Source organism: Filicampus tigris, chromosome 7 (assembly GCF_054856515.1).
Source record: "Filicampus tigris isolate MCC_2025a chromosome 7, RoL_Ftig_1.0, whole genome shotgun sequence".
In the NCBI taxonomy this organism is placed as follows: domain Eukaryota; kingdom Metazoa; phylum Chordata; class Actinopteri; order Syngnathiformes; family Syngnathidae; genus Filicampus; species Filicampus tigris.
Window position 1 is genome coordinate 27,753,457 of NC_141223.1, and position 14,044 is coordinate 27,767,500.

Consider the following 14,044-nt stretch of genomic DNA (forward strand, 5'->3'; position numbering starts at 1 on the left):
CTGCCAAGGCAGACCAGAGCTCCGACACAAACTTGGCGCCCCTGTCTGAGGTGATATCAGATGGCATGCCAAAACACGCGACCCAAGGTGACAGAAACGTGCAGGCTACGTCCACCGAGGTTGTGGAGCATAGGGGGACAGCTACCACCACCTAGTGGTCTGCTCTACCATAGTTGAGCAGAAGCAGAGGGAGAAGACTGACCACTACACTGCGAGGGGCGCTCTATTCCCTCATTTCCCCAAAACATCTTCACTGTGAGAACAGCCACTGAGAGCGCGGCTACGGTGATCTTCAGGAAAGTAAATGACGTCCCACAGCACAGAGATGCATTAGAGTTGGTCCACACAGACCTAGGGTCAAATTGACCCAGTATCCATAGATGGGCACAGGTATGCACTGCCATTTACAGGTGACTATTCTAGCACTGTGTTTTTCTATTATCTCAAAAACAAGAGTGATACTGTGCAAGCAACAGAGCAATTCATAGCAGATACCGCCCCCTGTGGAAGAATCAGACATATCAGGTCAAATAATGGTGCTGAATTTACCGGTAAAGAGTACCAACAGCTATTGAGAAGAAATTGTATCAGACATGGGCTGTCAACGCCATATTCATCACATCAGAATGGCACTGCAGAGCGCCAATTTAGGACTCTCTTTGACATGGCCAGTTGTATGCTCTAGAGAGCAAACTACCAAAGGAATTATGGCCATATGCAGTGCAGACTGCATCTGTAGTAGAGGTAAGATCGGGCCTAAAAAATCCAGCCCGACCCAGGCCCGCGGGTATTAAAGCCCGACCCAGCTTGAGCCCGACCAATTAACTTGATTTGCAGGCCCGAGCCCGAAGCAAACCCAAAATTTTGGCGTTCACGTGCACAGAGCATGCTCTGGCTCTGTCATGTGCGCAAAGCGTGCTCTGGCTCTGCGGCTCCTGTTAGTCGTTAAATGGCAATTACCTTACACCGCCTTCTGTTTTATCCAAATTATTTATTTGATAAGTATTCCTTAGTTTAGTATCCACGCATCGTTTTAGTATACATTTTTATAAACATATATTTATTTTTTTAAAAAGTCAGCGATAGAGAAGCCCGGCCCAACCCGACCTGACCCGACCCGAACGTAATGATTGATTGACATTTCAGGCCCGACCCGGCCCGAAATTCGGGTCGGGCTCGGGTTTAAGATCTTACCTCTAATCTGTAGTGAGAAACAGATGTTTTAACAACTGCACAAAACAAACACCCTCCATGATGCTAACTGGGGGACATCCAAACATGTCTAGAATGCAGAAGTTTGGAACTGAGTGCTATGCCTACAAACAGGATAAGAAAAAGCTTTTTTATGGGGTATGACAGGAAAAGCCCAGCCTACATGATTTTCTAGCCTGAGAGTAGAAAGGTGAGGAAGCACAGACTGGTCAAATTTATGCCCAAAACTATAAGTGAACAGGAGACAGACTGAACCATCCAAAAATGATGACGATGTTGGCGTGCCACATTGGGCCAGCACATCCAAGCAAAGGGACATGAGCCCAACGAGTCCAAAAACTGCCGCAGAGCAGGTTCCATTGACGAGGCCTGAAACCAACCAGGAAGAGACTAGAGACAGGCAGATTGGCAAACAGGAGTCTCCACGTTACCCCCCCAGGGAGAGGAAGTGACCAGATTATTATGGGGATCGTGTGTATGGAATAGGAGGTCAAGACCAGGGAGAGGTTAACATTGATTACTGTTACAAGTTGTTGTGCGATACAACTCTAACCTACAATGATGCAATAAAATCACCCAGGTCAAGTGAATGGATCAGTGCTATGGAGGATGAAATGAAATCATTAACTCATTTGATTTCATTTACTCTGACCAACCTACCCCAGGGCAAAGTTGCAGTGGGGGGTAGATAGGTTTATGCAATTAAGAAAAATGTTGATGGTTCTGACAAATATAAGGCACGATATGTTTCAAAAGGCTAAGGCCAGAGGAAGGGTGTTGACTACGAGAAGACTTTTTCTCCCACAGCTGACTTAACCAATGTCCGTGTGTTACTGCAGAAAGCAGCTCAGGAAAATGTTATTATTCATCAAATGGATGTTAAGACTGCCTATTTACATGCGCCAATAAATTGTGAGGTATACATGTACCACCTTGCAGGTTATGAGCAGACGTGTCACAGGGACTGGTGTGCAAATTGGACAAATCATTATATGGTCTAAAGCAGTGTGGCCGAAATTGGAACCACTTAGTTCATAAATATCTTATCTCGAATAAGTTTGTGCAAAACCCTGCTGATCAATGTGTGTACTCAAGAAAGAACAAACATGAAGAAGTGAAAATGATCATAAGGGTTGATGATTTGGTTATTGCTGCTAGTAGTGAGAATGCACTGAATGCCGTAAGAGATGCTCACAAAGAAGTTCCAGATGAAAGATATGGGCAAATTAAAACATTTCCTGGGTATCGATTTTGAACAGGCTGATGGATGTATAACAATGTCACAGAAGCAATAGTGTAAAGAACATGCTAGAGAGGTTTAACATGAATGACTGTAAATCTAGTTCTACGCCTTGTGAACAGATATTCAACTACAATGAAGATGCAGGTTTAATGAGTGATGTTACTCTGTGCAGAGAGGTGGTTGGGAGCCTCATCTACCTTGCTTTGTGTACTAGACCAGATCTTTGTTTCATAGTAAGCAAGCTGTCCCAGTATTTCAACAAGCCCACAGAGGAACATTGGGCCAATGCCAAACATATATTGAGGTTCTTAAAGGGCACCAGTGACAACGTATTGTGCTACAAGAAATGCCAGTCTGATTTGAGAATACAGGCTTTCAGTGATGCTGATTGGGCAGCAGATGTCACAGACCGTCGCAGCTCAACCGGTTACTGTGTCACCCTAAATGAGAAAGGCCCATTGGTGTCATGGAAGACCAAAAAGCAACCAACGTGTTATGACTGTTGTATTACGTGTTGTATTAGTTGCTCTGCAGATGTTATGGTCCTTTTATTCTTTGTTCTTTATGATGTCGTATAGGCCTGAAGTCTTACAGTTTAAAAGTTTGAGTTAAACACTGACACATAGTCAGTACGTCAAACCTTCTCTGAGTGAGGATGCAAACTCTCTTCCAGTCCTGATCTCTGTTGTTACTTTGTATTGTTGTTGATAAAGACTTTTTACTCTTCAACTTCCATGTCATATCTGCGTATGGGTCCAAATCCCAATCCTCACATGACAGAACGTACTGACCAGTCATGGACTCAGCAGACTCAGACACTTCCCTCAAGCTGAAGACGTCACCCCCTGCTCCTAACCATCCATCCACCTACAATCAGGGAGTGATTGTCTCACCCGCTGCTGCTTTGCTTTTTCACTGGAAACCTCTCGTGTCACTCCTCCACGATGTGTTGCTCAAGCCGTTGCAAGTCCCAGTCTGCCTCCCACCGCCCTCAGCCTGCCGACCACCCCCACACCCTTCGTGTAAGATCTGTCTTTTCTTCCACCTCCCTCATCATTGCCATTTACTTGTCCTAGTTTTGCACATTCCTTTTCTAGTTTGCCACCCGATGCTTTGTTTTTTGACTCAGATTTTTTTGACTGTGAAGGTGGCCATGATTTGGTGAAGGAATAATTATACAATAGTTATCACACATTTGCTGTTTATGCTAAATGAACATAAGTTTGAGTGATCCCAGAAGTCGAGTTAACCTCCAGGCTGAGTCCGTGGCCACGGCACAAAGACCTTTTCCAAGACTGGACATCAGCTCTGCTTCTGGGAGCTAAGGGTTGACGGGAAGCCAAGGGGGAAAGCAGCTCTGGTGAGTAGGTCAAATCACAGGTTGTGAATGATGGTTTTATAATTTCAAGGTAATGCATGACCAAAGAGAAGCACATGGATTCATCGTTTACATTGTAAAAAGGGTCATCTCGGTAGAAACACTGGATGGGAAAGGTGAGCTGAAGTCTGACAACAAGGTGGGTGCAAATTTGTAGTATCTGAAAATACCAGATGGTCAGTGAAGATATTATAAGACACTGGTCCCAATTAGTGTTTCTGTCCGACATGACAATATTTCATTAGCTGTATTCCACGTTCCTGTTGTGCAACCACGCTGACAGCTGCCCTGATCTTTCTTAATATATATCTACTCTGCTTATGCGGAAAGAACACATTTTTGATAGCCTTAAAAATGGGACTGGTGTTTGTGCATTGGCGTTACTGCTCTTACCTGTTACTATGTTTTCATCTACAGTGAACCAGATAGAGGCGACTACACTATCTTATGGGGCAACTATGGAAAATCTAATTTGGACAAAGTGAGTGTCTCGTGGAAAAATGGGGACCCCACCGACATTGATGCGATTGGAGTGCCCAGGGGAGTTCCAGATCCAAATTGATAGAATCCATTTTCGTGTGTTTCGTCAAACTAAAATGTTGATGGAATCAACTACCTCCACTACAACATTCAGAAGCTGGGAAACTACACTGAGGAGGGCTTTTTGGCCATAAAAGAGCAATTGGCAGCCACCTCACTCTTAGCGTTTCCGAACCGCGTTGCGGTGGATACGCTCCTGGCAAAGACAAATGTCATATGTGGAATGTTGGGTCTGAGTGCTGTATTTTATCCTGAATAACACAGCCCCTGATGGGTCGCTGACAAGTGCCTTCACAACCTCAACAGGAAAATGAAGGAGCATTCTGAAGTGACCACAACCTTGTGGTCTGAGTGGTGGGGAAAAATGTTTAGTAAATATCAGAACCTTGTGTTCTCTGTGTTAGTTTCTCTCTGTGTGTTCACAGCTATCTCAACTTTGTGTGGATGTTGTTGTATTTCCATTTGGGCGCTTCTTAACCAATTGATTGCTGCAGCCATTAATCCCATGACTGCTGGATTGGGCGAATTGTATCCTCAGCTGTGACAGGTGGACAAGGGAGAAACCGATGACACAGGCATCCAGGTTTACAAAAACATCTTGGTTGGTAATTGTCTTTTCCTGAGTCTTTTGACATTTTTGGGTAACTCCAAGAGTTGCCTTCTGGGCATTACTATACTTGCTCAGAATGAATGATTGCATTTAATAAAGACTGATGTGAGTTTTGTGTCATGATGAATGATTGCGCGCAAATGAGGGATAAACAGGTTGGGAGATGAAGGAATAATTATAAAATAGTTATCAGACATTTGCTGATTATGCTAAATGAACATATGTTTGAGTGACTTAGTTTACAATATATGTATTGTAAACTAAACATAAGAACAATGTGATATTTGCCTGCAAAGAAGAATATTGCTTCCGCTCTTGTATGTGCTCGCAATGAAGAAATTGCTTCTGCTTTCATATCTATCAATAGCAGACTTTTTGACACCATCTGATAAGGTTTAGAAGGTTGTGGATGTTACTGAATGTTTTTGCAATGTAATGCTTTGGCATAATTATGACGCATGAACACAGTAATCTTTCACTCACATACACACACACATAGAGAAACAAGTCCAAGTGTTTCCAATGGCTTGCATAAGTTCCCCGCCACTTAGGTTGGAAACACCCATGTAACCAGGGAATCCTGAAAGTTAATAAAGAGAGATTATGGAGAGATAAGGTTAGAACGTATGAGGCGTTCTCCTCACGAGGACAGCGGGAAGCAGAAATAGTACTATCTCTCCTTTCTCCTCATGAGCTGTTAACAAGGAACTGAGTGTCTTCCTCTTCATTGGTGTTGTGTTATGAAATAATAATAATCTAATTGATTAACCTGACATTTGGTTAATCTCCTTTCTGATTCTGACATTGACTTTGGGCTTCCTGCTTTTTCAAACCCTCCTCAGTTTTTGTATGATTCCTTAGGTTACGATTCAGATTTTGATACTGATTTTCGTTTTCCCGGTCCCTACCCCGGCCTTGTCAGTTTTTGTCACGTTTTTGCGATGATGATCCCTTAGTCCGATTCAGATTTTGACACTGATTTTAGTTTTCCCAGTCCCTTCCACGGTCATTATTCAAGCCTTTGTCAGTTTTTGTCACATTTTTCTGATGATGATCCCCGTGTCCACTCCAGAACCCTTACCGTCAGACTCTCGCTTGGACCGGGTTGGCCATTTACACGGGACACCTGCGGGGTGGCCAATGTAGGCGCCCGAGTAGAAGTTCTGGTTCCTCTCGTAAGTCAGCTTTTTCCAAGTCGCGTCACTCTGAACCTGTACCCTTAGTGTCCACCATTGATGCCTTCCCTTCAGACCCTTCTTTGGGTGCCCGTTTGGCCATTTAGACGGGACCCCCGCGGGTTGGCCAACGTAGGTGTCCGAGTAGAGATTCTGGTTTCTCCTCAAATTTTTCCAAGACACGTCTTTACGAGCCTATACCCAAGCCACTATACTTGGCACCTCGTTCACTGCATACTTCTTCACCTAGTCCCGTATCTACTTGCGGCGGCCTGAGCGACCCATCGTGGAGGAGCAACATGAGAGGTTCCCAGTGAAAAGGCAAAGCAGCAGCCGGTGAGACAATCACTCCCTGATTGGAGGTGGGGGGATGGTTAGGAGCAGGTGGTGACGTCTTCGGCTTGTGTCTGCTGGGTCCACGACTGGTCAGTACGTTCTGTCACATGAGGAGCAGGATTTGGACCCATACGCAGACATGACACAGAAGTTGAAGAGTAAAAAGTCTTTATCAACAAAAATACTAAGTAACAACAGAGATCAGGACTGGAAGAGAGTTTAAGATAAGATAAGATAAGATAAGATAAGAATGCCTTTATTGATCCCACAGTGGGGAAATTTTCATTGTTACAGTAGCAAAGATATAGGTCACACAGGGGCGGCGGCATAATGTGGCCATTAATGTATAACATTGACGGCAAACATTTAGAATCAAACCTATGTAGATATATGCAGTAACATGTGTATATACAGATGTGTATACACACCAACCTACATCTACATAAAAAATATGAGGAACACTCATTTCGGCCTGTACATAGTACAGAGGAAAAAATACTCTAAGTGACAGTGCTGCAGTGCTGTAGTGAAATGTAAGGAACAGCATTGGATAAAAATAAAACTAGACTAACAGTAGTGGGGAATGTTGAGTATTGCACGGTATTACAGTAGTGGGGAATATTGGGTATTGCACGATATGAGCTCAGGTGCAGGACTGCACAATTGCACTAATGACCGCCAGTTTGTAGAGACTACACAATGTTCTTGTTAAAGAGTCTGACAGCAGCAGGCAAGAAGGAACGGCGGAATCTCTCCTTTGCACAGCGAGGGTGTAACAGTCTGTCACTGAAGGTGCTGTGGAGTGCTGTTAGGGTACCCTGGAAGGGGTGGTCCGGGTTGCCCAGCATTGATGACAGCTTGGCCAACATCCTCCTGTCCCCCACCGAGTCCACAGAGTCCAGGGAGCAGCCCAGGACAGAGCCGGCCCTCTTGACCAGTTTGTTCTTGTCCCGGGCCGAGACGCCGCCTGCTCAGGTGACCACTCCCTGGAAGATGACCGATGCAACCACCGAGTCATAAAAGTTCCTGAGGAGTGTCCCCTGAACCCCAAAAGACCTCAGTCTCCTGAGTAGGAAGAGTCTGCTCTGACTCTTCCTATAGAGGGCGTCTGTGTTGTCGCACCAGTCCAGTTTATTGTTCAGATGAACACCCAGGTACTTGTAAGTTGAGACTCTCTCAACATCTGTTCCCCGGATATTCACTGGTGCAGGTGAAGAGTGCTGGCGCCTACCGAAATCCACCACCATTTCTTTGGATTTCCCCGCATTGATCAGGAGGCGGTTCTGCTGGCACCAGTCCACAAAACCCTGAGTAAGTTCTCTGTACTCCCGATCATCTCCGCCTGTGATGAGGCCGACAATCGCAGAGTCGTCAGAGAACTTCTGCAGGTGACAGGTAGGGGTGTTGTAGTTGAAGTCCGAGGTGTAGAGGGTGAACAGGAAGGGAGCCAAGACAGTTCCCTGTGGGGCCCCCGTGTTGCATCCTCACTCAGAGAAGGTTTGACATACTGACTATGTGTCAGTGTTTAACTCAATTTTTTAAACTGTAAGACTTCAGAGATTCGACTTCCCGACATACGCTCTTCTCTGGCACCCCTGAATACACTTTACCTGGGACGATGAGGAGTATAGGAGCAGATTATGATTGTACATAGTGTTGCACAGTGTATTTCTTGTTTGTGGTTTAATTGGAAAGCCTATTTAAGTAAGTTTCCTTTGCCTGGGCGGGGTTGCTCGGAAGAGAAAACATTTTTTTGACCGCTGTGAAGGCAACAGGTGATGCGTGTGTGTTCATTCAACCACTGGAAAGGTTGGGGTTAAGAAGAGCCAAAGGATTTGGTTATTTCAACAAAATAAATGGACTTCGTGTTCAACAGACAAGTTTGTGTCAGACATTCACTCATCATCACCACTACAATAAAGCGTGTCAATTAAAATCTTACGGTAGGACACAAAGTGGCTTAAAGCGTTGGCTTAGTCTCTATATTTAGAATTTTTATAAATAATAAAAAAAAAGTAAAAAACTGTTTGCAAGTCATTTGAAAGTTCATCAACTCTGCATCACTTAACATTTGGACGTGTTCAACGGTGACGGCGATGAGCCACATGTGTTTGGAGCAACGCGTGATCAGCTGAGTCTCATCTACACACCTGCTGCACTGGGCCACGGGGGAGAGAAGATGACAAAAAAGGACGCTGTTGATTTCACCACTGGATATCCGATAAGAGACGCCACACAAGGACGCCACTGATTTCACTGCTGGACGTTCGACAGGATGCCGTTGAAGTTGCCTCTGGACCTGCGACAGGAGAAGGACGCCATGATTCTTCTCATCGCTGGATTTCGGAGCAACGTTCTTTGGAGATAGGTACGTGACAGTAGCGCTACCACCGTTAGATGGCCATCTAATTACACGTGCACAAAAGTAAGGGTGTAATTCGGGTCGCCGAAGGTATTTGACAAACTTCACGTCATACAATTTGCTGCAATCTGCTGACAGTCGATTACATACTGTTTACGTATTTGCTTTACCGTTATGGAGGACCACGCCGCAAAAATGGACACATTGTCAAACATTAGTGTGCCAGCAGTCACAGCGGGCTCTGTGGCTAGCCATAGTGACACACAAACTACCAAACGAGTGATCAAACTTTCTGTTAAAGGTCTCACTGATAAGATAGACGGACTGCAAATTGGCAGAAAAGCAAAACTTAATAAAGCTATCAATTTAAGAACATTAATACAAAGTTTAATGCAAGATGGTCATATTTCAGAAGTGCAAAAACCTCTTGATGGGTTCATGAACTTGTGTTGAAATAAGGTGCATGTATGATTCTTTGATAGATTTATTACCCCTTGAGGAAAAAGAAAGACATGAAACATGGTTTAAAGCAAAAATGACCCATTTTGGGAGGATGGACTCCTGAGAGTTGGTGGTAGACTAAGTAAAGGAACAATGCCAATGGAGGAAAAACATCCTCTCATCCTTTCAAAGGATCAGCACATTGCCAAGCGTATTCTTAAGCATTATCACCAACTGTTGGGTCACAGTGGACAAAATCATACACTGTTTGCTATCCGCAGGAAGTACTGGATTACTAATGCCAATGCAGCTGTGAGGAAGATGATATCTGAATGCCTTTTCTGCAGACATTATCATGGAAGAGCAATACTGCAAAAGATGGCAGATTTTCCTAAGGAAAGAATTGTTCCAGACCTACCTCCATTTACAAACACTGGAGTGGATTATTTTGGACCTATAGGAGTAAAGAGAGGCAGAACAACTTGCAAACATTATGGTGTGATCTTTACCTCCTTGGCGAATAGAGCAGTTCATTTGGAGGTTGCAAGCTCGCTTGAGTCACACTCCTATATCAATGCGATACGCCGATTCATAAGCAGAAGAGGTCAAGTGGCATATATCAAGTCAGACAACGGAACCAATGTCATTGGAGATGAAAGGGAACTGAGAGAGGCTGTTGCTAATTTAAATCATGAACGCATTCATGAGCTCTAATTTCAGCAGGAGTTGAATGGTGTTTCAATTCACCGTCAGCGTCTCATTATGGTGGAGTTTGGGAATGTATAATACGCAGGGTACGACGTGTTCTCAACTCTGTCCTTCGCCAGCAGCTGTTGGATGACGATGGGTTCCACACTGTGATGTGTGAGGTAGAAGCCATTTTGAATGATCGTCCCATCAGGAAGATGTCTGATGACCCAAACGACCTTGAACGCAAAATGCAGTTGTGAATGTTTGATGTTTCCAGATTTACATTGTACATACATGTATTGTACCAGAAACAGCTTTAGTGCTTGCTATCTTTTGTTTGTGCTACTGCTTGGGACATGTTTTCTGCCCAAACGGCGTGGGGCAGTTTTGCCTCCCACTCAAGCAATAGCTTTTGGATGACGAATGGATGTTTATGTTTTAATTTATTTTAATCATGATATACAGGTGGGAAATGTGAGATAAATCAACAATTACATTAATAGTGGAATTCCCTGACAAAAGCACGTCAATGAAAACCTTCCAGTAGGACACAAAGTGTCTTAAAGGGTTGGCTTAGCCTCTACAAGGAGTGTGATCCCACTGAAGTTGGAACACAGCCTCTGGTACCCCTTCTTAAAAGGGGGAACCACCACCCTGTCCCTGATGGCCTCACGACCTTCCAGGTCTCACTCTCAATTCCCATATGAGCATTGAAGTTCCCGAGCAGAATGATGGACTCCCCAGTGGGAGTGCTCTCCAGCATCCCCTCCAAGGCCTCCAAAAAGGATGGATGATCTGAATTGTTTGGTGCATAGACACAAACAACAATCAGTACCCGTCCTCCCACATGAAGGTAGAAGGAGGCTACCCTCCCCAACTGGGGAGGACTCTAATGTACAGGTGACAAGGCAGGAGGTAAGAAGAAGTATGCCCACATCTGCTCGGCGCTTCTTACCGTGGGCAGCTCCAGAGTGGAAGAGAGTCCAAACTCCTCTCAAGAGGAATGTACTAGAGCCCAAACAGTGTGAGGAGCCCGACTGTATCTATTTAGAACTTCTCCACCTACCACATTAGCTCGGGCTCCTTCCATGCCAGAGAGGTGACATTTCATGTCCCTTGAGCCAGCATTTGTAATCAGGGTTCCCATTGCCAAGGTCGCCAGGTTCAGCCGCTGCCCAGCTCACATTGCACTCTAACCCCTTTGGCCACTACCACAGGTGGTTTGTTTGCTTGTTTGTTTTATTTATTTAACATATAAACAGATAACAGAGGAAAAAAAAATTAGTAGGAGTAAGAGGATTTAAGAGAAAAACAATAAACCAAATGTTTATCATTAAGCACTGTCACATGTTCAAAAGGAGTAAGTACAGAGAACTTATCTAGTCCTACCCCTTGTTCTTTGTGTAGTTTGACTTTAATGTTTTCCTTTCATATTAATACAATAACATGTCAGTTGTTGTTGTTGTTGTTGTTGTTGTTGGATCCCCATTAGCTCTTGCAATCTACAAGAGCTAATCTTCCTGGGATCCACACAAGTGAAAGGCAAAGCAATACAACATATGTAAGAGTAAATAAGTATAGAGTACTAGGTATAAAATAATAATGATACAATAACAACAACAACAACAACAATAATAATAATAATAATAATAGTAATAATAACAATAATAATAATAATAAAGTAATTTTTAAAAAAAAACTGTTCCTCACATACCCATATCTCACCCCACATCAAGCTATGTGTTAGGGAAATGAACCCCAACATTCCTTTATTTTGATTATCTTTCCATTAGGCATTTTTTTTTAACTTATTTTTGAAAGTGGACTTTGTATATTCTCGATCGTATCAGGTAATGAGTTCCATCCTGTGATTGCTCTATAGATTATTGAAGATTTTAAATGATTTGTTCTGGGTTTTGGAATCGCTAAATAGTTTTAACTATCTTGTCTTGTGGTGTGATCCTCTCTTATGTAGACTAATTGGCAGAGCTGGGCATTTGACCCTTTTTGCCGGTCCGGCCGCGACCCTCCACCCTTGACCTGGGTACCCTTCCGTCCGCGACCCTCAGCCCTTATTCATAAAAATTATCACCCCCCCCCAAATTATCATTGGTGCATGTTTATCAACAATCTCTGTAAACAATTCCATAAACATATTAAGAGCTTTTTCTGGGTTTTCTTCACTACAACTTTAGCCCATTTTACTCTCTCAACCTCTTCCACAAAAAATGTCTGATTAAACTATTTATAGGATCTTCTATAGTTAATTTTAGAACCAACTGTTGGTGGTTTGGCCTTTCTCACAAAAGCAATTAAATTGTGGTAATTGAAACCCACCTCAAATGATATTGGCTTGGAACATTGTTCTGGTCTGTTAGTGTAAATGTGATCAATGCAAGTTGTACTGCCAAACTTGTTCGTAGATATTCTGGTTGGTGTTGTCACTGTCTGACTTATTTGGCCACAGATCATATTCTCTTCCACATGGGGCAGTTCTCATTGAGTGCATCAATATTAAAGTCTTCCAAAAGATATGTTTCATAGTCGTGATCAACCGTTTATACCAGCATTTCACATATATCGTCTAAATACTTGTGATTTGCACTGGGAGGCCTATAGCAGCAGCCCACTAGTATTGGTTTCATGTGTGGTAAATGGACCTGTATCCAAAGGGCTTCTATATTGTTCAACATTAACTCATACCTTTTTTTCACTGGAATATGATTTTGATCATACATAGCCACTCCGCCCCATACCGATGTACAATGTCCTAAGAGGAGAAAAGGAAAAATGTCAATATAGAAACTTACTCATATATGCAACTGCACTTATACTTTTGCATACATACTGTATGCCTACATACATGCAATACATAGGCAGATCTATCATTATCCTCTTGTACACATTGTTGTGTGTTCTCAATATTTAATTAGATTACAATCAATCTGACATTAAAAAAATATGGAGCAATTTAATGACTCATAACTGATTTATATAGTTTTTGGGTTCTTCACTTTTGAATCTATTTTTTGAACACAGCAAGTGTTTCACACCGATTCAAGTCACTTCCGAAATTATTACACAAATTAACACCTCTTACAGAAACACACTTTTTCCTCAATGTTTGCTCCTGTTTTGGATTCGTTGTGGAGACTTTTACCCCTTAAGTCGTAGCAACTCTCTCTGATTTCGAACAACTTTTGAGTATTGTGGCAGAGCAGGTTATTATGTACTATTTTAAACTCACCAGGTCATCTAATTTCATAGTGTTTAATTTGATAAATAACGGATGTGTTGGTTCAGTATATTTTGATTGATTAATCATTCTAATTACTCTTTTTTGTAGTTTAAAAACAGGCTGAGTATTGTTTTTTTGGTGTTTCCCCATATTTCCACACAATAGGTCAGGTATGGTACTCATAATGAACAATATAATATGTATAATGACATATTTTTCAGGACATCCCTGGTTTTTGCACATCATCCTTATGATTTTTGACATTTTACTTTTGACCTTATCTATGTTGACTTCCAACATAATTTTGCATCAATTATTACTCCAAGGAATTTATTTTCATACACTCTATTTCAATTGACTTTACCCTAATTGTGACTTGGTGTTTGATTGGTCTTGTGCCAAAGACAATTAACTTGGTTTTCTTTATGTTTAGAAATAATGTATTTATGTCAAACCAATGTTTTAATGTGTTCAATTCCTTTTCCACAGTAGTCAGAAGCTGTTTCAGATTTTCTCCATAGCAGTAAAGAGTGATGAGCCTATGGGAAGGGGGTACCCTCATTTCCTTTTCGGGCTGTGCCCGGCCGAGCCCCATTGGTGCAGGTCTGGCCGCCAGGTGTTCACCATCGAGTCCCATCTCCAGGCCAGGCAGCAGAAGGGGGCACCGGTGCCCGCATCCAGTCAAGGTAAATTGTTGTCCAAAGGGCCGTAAAGCCCCAGACAACTTAGCTCCTCGCATCAATGGGACACAGAAACCCCTCCGTCACGATAAGGTGACCCATGAGGCAGGATAGAAATGCACTTTCATGCTAAATAAAT

At 42.9% G+C, this 14,044-nt stretch overlaps 1 protein-coding gene across 17 annotated transcripts in view; it reads right to left on the bottom strand.

The window, feature by feature from the left end:
- Positions 1-14,044, bottom strand: part of brip1 (BRCA1 interacting helicase 1) — a 302,307-nt gene that overhangs the window by 109,393 nt on the left and 178,870 nt on the right. For 10 of the 17 annotated variants that reach the window (XM_086034852.1, XM_086034843.1, XM_086034841.1 and 7 more), the window contains 3 exons: positions 13,782-14,044; positions 12,691-12,757; positions 8,645-10,223 (listed from right to left, as the gene is read on the bottom strand). The exon at positions 13,782-14,044 is cut by the window's right edge and continues 500 nt beyond it. The gene's annotated coding sequence lies outside the window, so the exon portion shown is untranslated. Of the gene's footprint in view, positions 1-6,436; positions 6,595-6,793; positions 7,837-8,644; positions 10,224-12,690; positions 12,758-13,781 lie in introns of those variants that run through there. The other 7 variants (XM_086034853.1, XM_086034839.1, XM_086034837.1 and 4 more) reach the window with 6 other exon arrangements.